The following is a 14,504-nucleotide window of genomic DNA, read 5'->3' on the forward strand; positions in this document are numbered from 1 at the left end:
TTCCTCATACGACTGCTGGAAGTGAAGGGATTGAAAATATTGCTCCTATGTAATGTAAAATCTGCATTCGAGCAGTGGGAAACGCAGCTGGCCTTAAGCTAAAATATGTAGATACACCTTAAGTTATAGATAGATATAGACATACAATAGAGATTATAAATAAAACTTAATTTAATAGGAAATAATATTACAGAGCATGCTAAATGATTACGAATAAACAAGATTGTTGAGAGTTTTAAATGTGATGTAAATGGCAGTAGTAATGTTTAATTTTAATAGATTATTTACAAGTATTGCAAATATGAATGATTTCTTGGGATTTGTTAATAGGTAAATAAATAATGATAAAAATAACTATTTATAAATATAACAAATCAGCAACAGTTTATATATGGATGTGCATGAATATTTACAATGTTTTTTTTTCATTTACAAGTAAATTGTTATTAATGGTTTTAATAATGTGGTAAATATTAGCTTCTCTCAAAAATTTGATAAGTAATTGATCATTATCTTTATCGAGGTTGGTGAGGGGGAAGTGGGGCTTTGTAGCAAAGTATTTTCTATATAGAGAGTTCAGCGCTGGCCATGAATTAAGAAGCTGTAGTATTGAAACTGGAATGCATGTTAAAGCTGGGAATTTGGTGAGAAAACCAGGAACTGTAATCATTATAAGTGTATTAAAATATTAAAAAATAATCATTATTTTTGAGCAAAAAAAAAAAAAAACTCATAAAATAATGATTATTGATTACGTTTTATTTTGTTGATCAATGGGTTATGTTAGAATGTACGATTCTGGTTACATCTTCGATAAGAGTGGCTCTACTGTTCATAGTCCATGATAACTTATTGGGATCAATGATTTTAAAGTGGTGGTTGGTCAGTTCCCAAATATGAGATTTAAAAGGTATATGGATGCTAAGATATAGATATAGTATGTAGATAGCTAAATTTAAATATATATATTGCCATATTATTAAAGAAAACCTTATATTTCTTCACAAAATGCCCGAATGAAATGTTTTGGTTAAATGTAAGCTTTTGGGCCAATCACCAATCTCTGGAAGCTACTTTCTACATAGTAGACGGCTACAGTACTTTTGAAAATTATCGGCATACGTAAAGACCTAACTCTAAAAGCGGATGGGAATCAATAAAGGTAGACCCAACCATCTATCAGTTCAATAACTCTTCATATAGTTTCGATTTGTACAGATCTATAATATCGTGACTAACAATGTAACTATGTTCTTATTGCTCTGCACTAAATCCTATGGAGCTCCCTGACGGGCTTGTGGGCGGTGCAGGCACAATGAGCTATTGGATCGGCGAGTCATTGCTGATTGCTTTTACAGGTAATCATGGTCAGAGCTAAGTTTAACTGAACAGTGTCGCCATTTGCCCTATACTTCACCCTATACTGCCCCAGACTCGTCAGGCGCGGCACTTTTCGAATTGTTCAAATATGCATTCGCATATGGGTGCGTGCGTGCGTGCGTTCGTTCGTTCGATTGTTTGTGCGTGCGATTTACAGTTATGTGCGCCACAAATCGGCATCAAATGCGCTTAGCAGCCATCACAGCTAAACCCCCCAACACCCCAACCCGACCCGAACCCAACCCCCAGTAGTCAACGACGAGTCATTGTGTGCACAAATCTCCAGTTGGCCATGAATTATTCAACAGTTCAACAGTTGGCATTACTACAATGTTTCGGTGCCGCAGCGGCTTCCTGGGCCAAGTGGCAAGTGCCACATCTCCCCACTGTGTACACGTATGTGTGGATGTGTGTGTGTGTGTGTGTGTGTGTGTGTGTGTGTAAAACTATGGCATACAATTTGCAATTTTCATATACAGCGCATGTTACTTGAAATTGACTACACGTTGAGAATGTTTCCCCCGCACACTGGCACTCCCCCGGAGCTCGCCAATACCGCAGCCCGTCGCACACATTCGGAGGCACATTCCCCCCTCCCCCTCCCCCTCCCCCACCCGGACCTACTCGTGCTGCTGCTGCTGCTCTTGGCTGCCTTTTGGCAAATCCTTTTTATGCGCACATTATATAGTTCGCACACATTTGCTATCTGCTGGGAGGCATCCTCATTCACGAGTACATCCTCGCCAGCGTCACATTTGGCACGGGACGCAGGCGCCTCATTCAATTCCATTTCCATTTGCAGCTCGACATCGCGCGACGTCGTTCCATGCGCCATATAACCAAGTTCAATTACCTGTTACAGCCGTTAGATGAATTTCTATGGCCAGAACATGATTCGACTAGTTGAGTGCGCGACGGGCTCAGACCTCGCCGCCACAACGCCACAACGCCAGCCCTCCTTTTACCCGCCCATCCAATCCAGACCCCACACCGATTCGAACGCCACGCGTACCGCGGCAAATGCTTTTGTGTTATTGCCATACATGTGTGGCATGTGCATATATACTTGTATATATATATATATATATATATATATGTGTGTGTGTGTGGCTTTTTTGAATATTTGAAATGTTCTTGTTCGCGCCATGCAAAAACTTCGATGTAGGACGCTGGCAAGGCAGAAAAAGCAGAAGAAGAAGAATAACGACACACTTTGGCACGCATTTGTGATAAACATAAATGAGCTTAGAAATGAACCCCGCAGGATAAAGAACACACACACACACACACGCATACACCCACTCTAACAGTCTAACACACGCATGCATGCATAGTGCGTATTGCGTATCGACAACAGTAGGCATCAAGTATCAGGCCAACACAGCATTATACAAATGATATGACATTAGATAAGCCTAAGTGCAAATTGGCTTACAAACCGGGATTTGTATGCTCGATTTTTTTGCGCCTTTTGTTCTGCCTGTTTGGCGGAATGGCGCTGCCAGTGCCAGTGCCAATGCCAATGGCCCAGACCCTGCCAGGGTCGGGGTCGTAGTCGTAGTCAGAGTCAGAATCTTGGCCCAGACTAGCATCTCTTTTGCATGTCGCCTCTTCTGGCATGGTTATCACATTTGGCATGTTCTAGTGTGTGCGCTTATTTATGCACACCACATGTGCGTGTGTGCCCCCACAATGCTGTTCATTCGAATGGGTATAGGACATACAAGTAGAACAACAAATAGACTTTCATTATTTATACCGATGGTTATAAGAAGAGAAGACTCTAGCTCTTCTATTTTCTGAGGTACTTGCAATCATACAGTCGAACGTATGACCAAACAGACAGACATGGGTCTCATCTCATCTAACTTATCTCGTTTAACATCTCTGAACAACTAAACTAATCCGGCAATCTACCTGTGTCTTCAATTTCAACAATGAACTATAATTTTATAATTCTGATTATATTTAAATATCCTTACTTACTACAACTTTCCCACAACATCACAAAATCTTTGACGGTCTGCAGCGGCTAGTCCTTTATTATTCTTGTGTCTATTCACTTTTTGTCCCATCTCAGCAGAAACTGAATCAGTCAGCTATCATATTTTTCCAATTCAAAACTTTACATTTGATGATGTTATATTTTTTTAATATTTACAGTCAAGCATAAAGAAAAATTGTATTTGTTAAATTTAATTGTAAACGTCTAACGTACAACGATATATATCGATAACACTGTAGCCTATATGTAATTTTTGGTATGGTGTGGGTGTAGGGACACACTGAAAGAAGAGGAAGCAGAGAATGGACGCAGTAAGTGTGCAAGAAGTTAAAATCAGAATAAATTAAAGCAATCCGTAGCGAAAAAAGCTTAATAAATACACAAAGTTTACAATATTGATATTTTAGGTTATACTATTTTTAGGCTACTATTGAATGGCATTCAATATTTCGTCGTACTTACATCCCATTATTAGTGTTTTGAAGAAACATTTTCAATGTCAATGGTTGGAATAACGATACGAGCTTACATTTTCCTACCCATCCTCTGCTGATTGTTAGACATCTACCTCGCTGGTTGACGGATTCAGAGCTCCTAACACTAGCATTACTACGAACCACAACACATTATCAATCAATAACCGTAATGGAATAAATTTTGATGCTAAAAACTCCACTTATATGAACAGAAGTCTATAAATAAATCCAGCAGATATAGAACCTGAGAGATCCTTAGAGCCTTTCTCAATTACACGCTAAGTTTAATCGAACTTCTATACGACATGAACGAAGCTATTGATGTGTGTGTGTTTTTTTTTTTATTTTTTGTAGCCAGTGTACATATTTTCCTGTGCGGCATTGTATGCCCAGGCTGTGCAGAATTTCGATGCGCGTGGAAAGGCTAAGCCATTCGATGAGCCAAGTAGAGAAAAAGCCGCAACGATGAGGCGACATTATTTCAACTTTGATGTAATCTACGCGCTGCTGACTTAAATAAACAAACAGCAGCAGCAGCAACAACAACAGCACCAATAGCACCAACAAGAAGAACTGAAGCCTGTTGAGCATTAGTAACCAGGAGCAGGCAGTAAGGCAACATGTGGATGTGGATATGGATATGTAAATGGATGTGCTCTCGTTCTAGGGCATTGTATGTAACTTTATTTGGAGCATTACTTTTTAGCACATTTTAAGACACTTCCACTGGCACTCCCACTCCCGATGCAACCACATCACTAACAATGGGCTTACTATCCCATCAGTACATTGGGCCACATTGAGGCAATGTCATGTGCGAGGATTTGCCACAAGGAGCTAATTGGCATGTTCAATATTGGGAAGGAGATGCGAGAATGGAATACGTCTGCTTATATACATATATATATTGGAGAGTGTATTCTACTTGTATATGTATGTGTTTGCGGATTTAAAAAGTTAATTGTTGCCTCACAAGTAATTTTTGTTAGCTGGGTGCCCTGCAATTATACCGAGAATGCAAACCCGAGACGAAACGTTTCTTGAACTACTCTAAGATGTCTTCAAATGCTGTTCAATATTGGGAAGGAGATGCGAGAATGGAATACGTCTGCTTATATATATATTGGAGAGTGTATTCTATATGCATGTGTTTGCGGATTTAAAAAGTTAATTGTTGCCTCACAAGTAATTTTTGTTAGCTGGGTGCCCTGCAATTATACCGAGAATGCAAACCCGAGACGAAACGTTTCTTGAACTACTCTAAGATGTCTGCAAAGGCTTGTTGATGCGCATGCTGGAAATACTGCAGGACACTGCTTCCGTATGCAAGCACATGAAGCAGGGCGCGTTCTGCCATCCACGACACTCTTTGGTTAATCAATGCAAATTTGTGAGAGCCGACAATCGGCCCTAATGGTGTTTTACCCGTCGCCCACAGAGGTGGGTGCGAACATTATAATTTGGTTGCCGGCAGGCAGCTGACGACTGTCAGTAAGTGGCAACAACCTGTTCGTCCTTCGGGCCAACAGCTCACTTGGTCCTTTTGACCGTTTTCCTTTTTAACGACAGCGTTGAGTGTCGATGGCAGCACTCACACGCACCCATACACACACATTATAGATGCACACAAAAAAGCGGCAAAGAGTTTGTGTCGAGTGGTGCAATGAATGGAAAAAGGAAAAATGCTTGCTCCACACTTGGAACAACAACAACAACAGCAATAAGTGCAAAATGACGATGCCGCACATCTGTGAAAACAAAGCAAGTAGACGGCACATTGCACCACGAGCCGTGCCAGACGCACACATATTCACACACACAGCGAGAGACAGAGGCACACACACAGACGTACATACATATGTGGCTGGCAGCAGGTTGGAAAAAATTGCCAAAAAATTCGTCCTTGCTTCGTTGCAGTTTCTTTTTGGCCGACTGTTTGAATGTCGCACGAGTTCGAGTTTCTAAAACGAAAGCAAAAAGATGCAGCCACACTCACACACGCACACACACACACGTATAGATGGCGTGCATACGTCACTCGGTTGACTGGCTGGCTCGTTGGCTTGCAAGGGTGTGGGGGGAGGGGGAGGTGTGGATTGCAAGGACAGGCAGCTCGCGACTCGCGGAGCACGTAGCCCGTAGCCTGAGTCTGAGGTTGCTGCCATGAATGAATTGCGCTCGCTCCCTCCCCTCCCTTCCCTCCGCCCCAGTCACGACTCACGTCAACTTTCCGCCCTCCCATTGCATCATCATATGCAAACATATGTGTCTATGTAGTTGTTTGTGTGTTTGTGTGAGTGTGTTTGTGGGAGCCTGGCTCGCGTTGCTTGCTTTTTGCATTTCTCACATCTTTGTTGCATACTTTTTGGCATTTGGTTTGGTTTTTACCACATTTTGATTCCTTTTGCCACACGCAGCCATTTTTTGTGCCACTTTCCGTGCAACGCCTCGTTGCACCTTCTTGTTGCTCTTGTTGCCTTGTTATTGTTGTTTATTTAAAGTCACATTCCTTTTGCTCATCACCATTGCCGTTATTGTTGTTGCTGCCGTTGTTGCCGTTAAAGTGTTTCCCTTTGCATGTTTTTCAATTTGCCAGCTTTTTGGCACGTTGACGTCGCAATTGTCGCACTTTGCTTTCGTGCCCATTTGGAGGCGCTGCCTGTCTGGGCCTGGAACTGGAACTCCATGAGGGTGTGAGGGAGTGTGGGCTATTATTTGAAGGGCCAAAATGACAAGGACAAGTCAACTTGCCCGACCGCATGACCGCAGACAATTTTCCCTTCCTCCTGCATCACAATTCGTTGGCAATTGAATTTGTGCCATTATGAGGCTCACCCGACGATGATGACTAACCAGGATGGAAAGTGTCGTTTATTGTTTCGTATAAATTGTGATAACGTAACTAGTCCTCGCAATAGACAAGTCCAAGTAATCGAAATACCCATGTCTGCCCTTGCATTCATATGCAATGCATAGAGAACTCGAAGAACTAGTGTCTTTATTATAATATGGGATTCAAGATGATTAAGGCTTTACATCTATTAACTTAAAAACCTAACAATTCAATTTCAACAATTCAAATATGACAACTTAAATATAAAAATACAAAATATAATAATATAAACCAACAGCTTGGAAAGGAGATAGAGAATACGACAGAAAGAAATAAGAAAATATAGAAAGATAATAAAACCACTTGTACTTAGAAACACTGTTAGAAGTTGCCACTATTATACCTATATTTAAAAAAATCTAAATACTGTTATTAGAAGTTCCATGTTCCGAAAGACCTCCCCACGGGATCTTGTGGGTAAAATATAAAATTTCATAAAATATATTTGATATTTATATTCGTATATGTATTTACTAGTTTAATAAATTGTAAGTAAATCTAAGTTTACAATACTGTTTATTTATTAGTGATAATTTTTAGAAGTTGCCAATAGCCTACCTATATTCAAAAAAAAATCGAAATACTGTTTATTTAGTAGTGACTACGACTTCTGGTTCAGCCAGCACTTTTGGCCATAACACAGCCTTTGTTAAGATTTTAAATTTCATTTAAGAGTGATCAGCCGTTAGCTGGTCTACTATTTGGCGCCTCTTCAGGGTTATAGGTAAGACTTCTGGCCAATCTGCAGGTCTGCCTTCAGATCAATTTCATGGTGTAGGGTCGAACTGCGAAAGTACTAGTCCTAGGCAGCTATATACTATATTCTACATTTAGCACTTTACCTTTACCAAAAACACATTCAACAAAAGTGTAAAATGTTGTAGTTCATTCGAAGTAAATGAAATAATTATTGGTAAGTTTATTTAACAAATTTAATGATTGTCCACGATGGACAGTTTTAAATAAAAACACTCTGCTGATATGCTTAATAGTACTATAGATCATTTAATTATAACGACAAAAACAGAGCCCACAAGTACAAATCATATCTGACTTAAATGTTGTTCAGGAAAAACAATCAAAATGTACGTTAACTAAAATCGTATGTCTTCGGATTTTAAATAAATAGACAAAATTATACTTTTATAACACTTCCAGCTTTATTTGATCAAAAATCGTCTAGATATTTGACTCCACCTAATCGAATTTCTAAACAAATCTGGATTCCCAGGACATCCGATATTGACGGACGTTTAGTCCGAAAATAAAGCCAAACATTTTTTAATCGTTCTCGCTATAATTTCAGCAATTAACAATTAACAATTCGCATGACCATTAGAGACTAATATATATTAACATTTGTTTATTTAATTTAACCGTAATGTTGAGCTCAAAGAACTTTAAGTGTTTTTTAACTGTGTGGTGTAGTGTTTGGTAAGAATTGACTTATTGAGACAAACAGTTCTATTATCCTTCACCTATTCGAAACTATTAAATAGGATAGAAATAGGTTCATAAGCAATTAAGCCTTACCAAATAAAATATTTGAAAACATGTACATATACAATTTTTAATTCAGCTGGTAGCTGGTAGAGTTGCAATGACTGTTAAATCATACTTTTGCATAAGGATATCACTAATAGCATTACTAATTGAAAGGAAATCACAATAATTTGAATTCAATAGAAACACCAACATTCTCAGATAAAAAGTCCTTAAGTTGTTCCCACGAAAAGTGTTCGGGGTCTATTGTAAAAACGAAGAAAGGTTGCTCCACATCTGGTAGATGAGGGTCGATTAGCTTAAGCAATCAGGAATCACCTCATGCCCTGGAAGAGCTCTCTTCAGCTTAACGAAATGTCTTGGAGAGCTTAGTATAGAGGAGCTTATGGCATTATAAGCCTTTGCATTGGCCCGTTTTGTGGCTTTTTGTGGCCACTTCGTTATGTTTCGATTCGATTCGCTTCGCTGCGCTTCGTTTTGCTTTGCTTTGCTTCGCTTCGAGTGGATGAAGGCAAAGCGTCCGTTTTGTTGGCGATTTCGTGGCCGAGTGCATCGTGTGGCATGCAGAGTTGCATGCCTCGTTGGCTGTTTTGTGTCTGTGCAGAAGGGTGTGGGGGTGGGGGAGTGGCAGCGGGCGCTGAAGCGGCCACTGGCCAGTTGGCTAAACGTATAATCGCGCATACGCCACGTAGTGCCGTTTTGTTTGGCAACAATTTCCGCTTACCGTCGAGTGCACCGATTTGAAGTCGTCCCTTCCTCTTGCCTTTCCCTTTCCCCTACCCCCTCCACCATAATCCCGCACTGGCCTCGCTTTGAATTTGTTTCCATCTGGTTGCCACATTTTGTTTGAATATGTACAAACATATTTCAGTACTTTTGTTTGTTTGCTGTTGCAGTCTAAATTGCCGCGCAAAAGTGGCGCCCAAGTGGTCCGTGGAGAGCACTTTGAGCGTGTCGCGGTCCGGTCCGGTCCGGTCCGGTACAGGCCGATCATGGAGAGGGGGAGGTGTGTGCTGTGGTGTGGTTTGGGGATAAGGGCACTTGGGTAGTGGCCCATGAGATGCCAACGACTTTATTTGCGCATTTGCAAACATTTACTTATAGCTGATGCTGTTTACTGCATCGCATTCGGAGGGGCTTATTATAAATTGCATTAAGCTTGCCCTTATTATTTATTGACTTAATTGATTTTAAAAATGCATAAACTTGAGGTGCATTTAAATATTTGTCTTTGGCCGCTGCAGTCCAAATTCAATAGCAGCAGCAGCGGCCCCTCCATCCCACCAGCCAGCTCCGCTCCGCTCCCAATTAGCGTTCCAATCGAACGCGACCAGTGGACATTGATATCGTATTGCGAAAATGACAGACCTAGCCACACCCCATCCTTTATCCACTTTGGATTCATTGCGCCACGTTTTTAATTCGTTGTTTGCATTATCCTCACTTGTTGTTGTGGTTGCTGCTTTTTATTTTTCCTTTTATTTTTAACTCAGCCGCCACGCATTGCAAATATTTTCATTTCTTTGATGCGAATTCGCTAGTTCGTCACATGATGGCCCAAGTCCTCGTAATTCCTGCATGCATGTGGGTGGTCCAAGGATGGTCTAGGGGTGGGAAGTTTCATCAATTGGCCCTTTGTTGATTATGCATTCATGCTGCTTCAAAATGCACAAAAATATTCAATCAGCTGCCATGGGACGAGTGTGGGCGTCCTTGTCCGCTTGTAATTGAATAGTGGGAGGCGAAGCGACACATGTTTATATAAAAAACATCCAGATATATTCGGTCGTGCACTCGTTTAAGGGACTCAACTGCTCTCAGCAACAAATTGCAGCTGTCTGTGGGAAACTGAACACCACTTCCTATACATACATACATACTACTTATGTACTATATACTCCATGAATTCTCGCTAATTGTTTACATTCAACATCGAATTATATTAAAAAGTTACTGTTGCTTTTTTTCGAGCTTATTTATTCATTTATTTCGTTGATTGACGAGCGCTCTCTTCTTATCAATATTATGTTGGTACACTGATGAGCCAAAAATTTAATTTATATACATATATTGTTTTCCCGTTTTAATTCACTTATCTTTATCTCATTTGCATACTATACACGTACAAGTATATAGTATTGTTTACTCAATGCGAGTGCAAATAATCAGCGAATTTCGTCCAGCGCTTTTAACTTCTAATGGCGAGCCCCAATTATTCTACTCAAAATATTAGCTTTTGACATTTATGTACATAGCGTTTTGAATAGTCAACTGAGTGTTTTAGCTCCCAGTTAGAGAGGTCCTTAAGTATGTTGCATTCCTTTACCGCCAAACTTCATTTCTGCAAAAAAGGACATCAGTGTAAAACAAACAAGTAAAAAAGCTAAAGTCGGGTGTCCCGACTTTGAAATACTCTGTACATATGTTTACAATAATTATAGAAAATAAAAAAAATTAAGAAAATAAAAAAAAAAATTTGATCGATTTTACCTCTCTCGGTATTCGAACTCACGTAAAGGGTGTATAATTGCACATTTACATAGCAATTGCGTCTGTGTGAGTGTATGTATGCCTATGCGCATCAATTCGTGTCTGTGTAAGCATTTTCGCAGTCAACCAAACAGCAACATCAACAACAGCCGCGGGCAGCGCTTGAGCAGCGCTTGAGCAGCGCTGCAGCAGCGCTGCAGCAGCGCTGCATCAGCAAATATATTTATGGCTATAACTTCTTGTTAAATCGGTCTATCATAATGAAATTTGGCATACGGACACATAATAACTAACTGGGGGTATTTCCAAAATTTTAGTTCGAAATTCCAAGAATTACGGGAGTTACGATTTGCGGGGTAGAGGGGGGAGGGAGGGGAATTCCAAAATATACATTTTCTGCGTATTCACATAAGGCATCTGGGACTAAAATTTGGTGTTCCTAGGTCTTATAGTCTCCGAGATATAGGCGATTATACGAATGGAAAATCGGGAAAACCCCCATAGGGGGGAAGTGGGGGGGAAAATCAAAAAAATAAAACAAACTCGTATAGAATACACACATAACGCATCTTCGTGCAAAATTTGGTGTCTCTATCTCTTATAGTCTCTGAGATCTAGGTGTTCATACGGACGGACAGACGGACAGACAGACAGACAGGGCTAGATCGACTCGTCTCGTCATGCTGATCAAGAATATATATACTTTGTGGGGTCTGCCACGCCTCCTTCTGCCTGTTACATTTTTCAGCTCCCGCAAACTTAATATACTCTTGTACATTTCATGTACAGAGTATAAAAATCTTGCAAATTTTTTGTGCATTTTTCGCATATTTCGACTACTTCTTCGATACAGAATAAATAACCATCGCAAGCAGTTGAAAGGTATGGGTTGCAGTTTTTATTGTCTCTCTTTTTGAAACTTATTTGCTTTGTTTCCAGGGGACCAAGGGTCTCAAAATGTTTACAGAGTATTAAAGTTTTAATATCCCGCACCCAAATGTTAAAAAGAGTTTTAGGTTTCTACAAACTATGTTACAGGCAGAAGGAAGCATCTCCAATCTCATAATGCTCACAAATTCCAAATCAGCATGATAATACAAATCGATGTAGATATACTCCTAGTCCCTAGGCAATTCAATTTCAATATTAATTTTTGTATAAACTAAACTCGCAGAAAAAACGCTTATTTTAGCGAAATATTGGACACTGAAAACTGCAAGAAGAGATTATGGGATCGGCGCATTCTACAGCACCTAACCGAAATTATTTCTTTACACAATTCAATTTTCGTTTCATTTAAGGATCTGGCCAAATCCAGCTGGTAACTTTTGTGATCAACTAGGAAGTACTAGGAAGTACTGAAGGTGTGGAAGGGAAACTAATTCAAGCACTTTTCTAATTCACTATAAGTTATGTTAAAAACTAATCGAAAACGGGAACAGAGTACTCTTTTAAATATGTCGAACCTCAACATCAATCTGCACAATTGGATACATACTGCCCTTATATATTAGAAGTTGAATTAAAAGACTATTCCAGTCTAAAATTGTTTGATACGCATAAAGAACAGAATCTACCGCTTATTTTGTGGAAATATGCCTATGAAAAGGATAGAGTTCATTCTACAAGTATATCCATTGTCATTTATGAATTAAATGTAATGTAAAATAAATTCCAAATGGTCTATTTATACTCCATATAATACATGTATATTAAAGCATACCTACATTATGGGGTCTGTCATGCCTTGTTCTGGTAAATTATACAAATGTTATATTCCTCACTTCATTTGTTAGATATTACTAATAATTAAAGTTACAAATTTAATTTAAGAATGGCAGCTGACTATTTTGAAAGTTATTGGCTTGCAAAATATGGAGATCTGTACACGCATATTTCGAATTTGAACGGAGAAATACTTTGCACCCAATTCAAACTACATTTTTGTGTCAGTAATTTTATTTTGAGGTCGTGGTACTTCTTTCACTGTCTTGTGAGAATCAATATAAATGCAGCTAGAAAATAGACTTCAAATTGCAGCTACATTGAAAAAACATCTACATTATAATAACTTTGAAGAAGTTGTTATATATTGCTGAAACTCTGATCGTTATTTATGGAATAATATTCCCTAGAGCGTTGAGAGACACTCGGAAAACAAAAGGATTGTAAAGTGTTGGAAAACGTTTCTAATGTTGTTTTTTTTTTCACTTAATATTTCTAATAATCCGATAGTTAGCTGACAAGTTAGCTTAGAAGCAGTCTAATCTTATTTATTGAACAAATGCTAGGTTGAGAATCCTTCACTGAAGTGTGGAACACACTGGCTGCTTGCCTGCGGGTCGAAGGAATGCCATGTCTATGGGAACTAGCATGGCGCATTCGTCGACTTTTAGCATAAAAATGCCAACAAACTATTTTGCAGCAACAAACAAGCTGAACAGGAAAGTTGAGTATTATGCATTAACACGGATGGAAGCGAGGAAGCCGGCAACGTGGGGCGGGCTGTGGGCTATGGGCTGTGGGCGGTGGGCGGGGCAGAAGTGCAGAAATATTTGTTAGCTGCTGCTGCTATGCGAGTTTTTTACGCTAATTGTTTCTTCCGCTTCCAGCAACGGCAAGCGACAGAAGCGCCACTTCCCCCTCCGGTTCCCCTCTGACTAGGCCACACTCAGACGGACGACGACCGCCATCGCCGGTACGACCTACCAGAGTTGCCAACGTCGCATCCGTTTGCCCTTTTAATGCAAACTTTTTATTTTATTGAAGCATTAAAACGCATTTTTTACAACCGAAGCGCAATATTGACGATGAGCACGGCACGGCTCGGATCGGCACGGCACTGCACAGCAGAGGAGAGCAGAGCGGGGTAAGGAGCGTGAGGGCAAGACATGCGGCTCTTCTATCTAGCCAAAGTCCAAGAAGCCAAGCTCATGGGCGGGCACTTGGATGGGGCGTGCCCGGACCGGACAGACCATGCCGGGCAAGCGAGGCAGACGAGCTTGATGGTCCATTAAAGACAAAGATTTTTGAAAAATTACTACATTCACTTTACAGGCTGGTGGGTCGCCTCTAGGGGTGTGCATGGGAGGCGGGAGGAAGGGGGTTGGGGGGCGCCTGAGTACACAGAAAATATAAGAGTTGGGGGGGGGGGGGGCTGCAACTAGAAATGGCAAACGGTGCCGCCGGCAAACAACAAAGTTGTAAAAATTGTTTCGTTTTTAAGCAGGCTTTAGAGCGACCGATTGCGGGGCATGGGTGTTGGGGTCTTGGGGAGGCGGGGTTGATGGCGAGCGGGTGTGTGGGGGGGGGGGGTGTAGCGATGAGTGTCTCTGGGATGCAGAAGCGGTAAACTACCGTAAGTTTTACAACGACGCATAAACTGCAACAGCATACGAGGTACGAAAGGAGCAGCCGCCCCAAGAGCCGCCGCAGCCATTAGCAATAAAAGGGGGCAATGCCAATGCCAATGGCAATGGGTGTGGGTTCGGGTTCGTGGAGGGGGGGGGGGGGGGGGCGGGTTGCTGCTGCCGTCGAAGATTGAGTTATGTGCGTTTCGACTTTGTTTCGAGGCGCGCGCGTTGTTTCGGCAATATAACGGTAATAACCGAATCGTTACAATCGCGCTGCTCATTTTTAGTTGCCGTTAGAATGCACACACACACTCACACATACACACATTTGAGGGAGAAGAGCGGCTGTTGGAGGTCATGAATTTGCCATTTTACAGCCGTCGTATTTTTGGTTTTTTTTTTCG

Source organism: Scaptodrosophila lebanonensis, unplaced genomic scaffold (assembly GCF_003285725.1).
Source record: "Scaptodrosophila lebanonensis strain 11010-0011.00,11010-0021.00 unplaced genomic scaffold, SlebRS2 tig00000089-arrow-pilon, whole genome shotgun sequence".
NCBI lineage: Eukaryota > Metazoa > Arthropoda > Insecta > Diptera > Drosophilidae > Scaptodrosophila > Scaptodrosophila lebanonensis.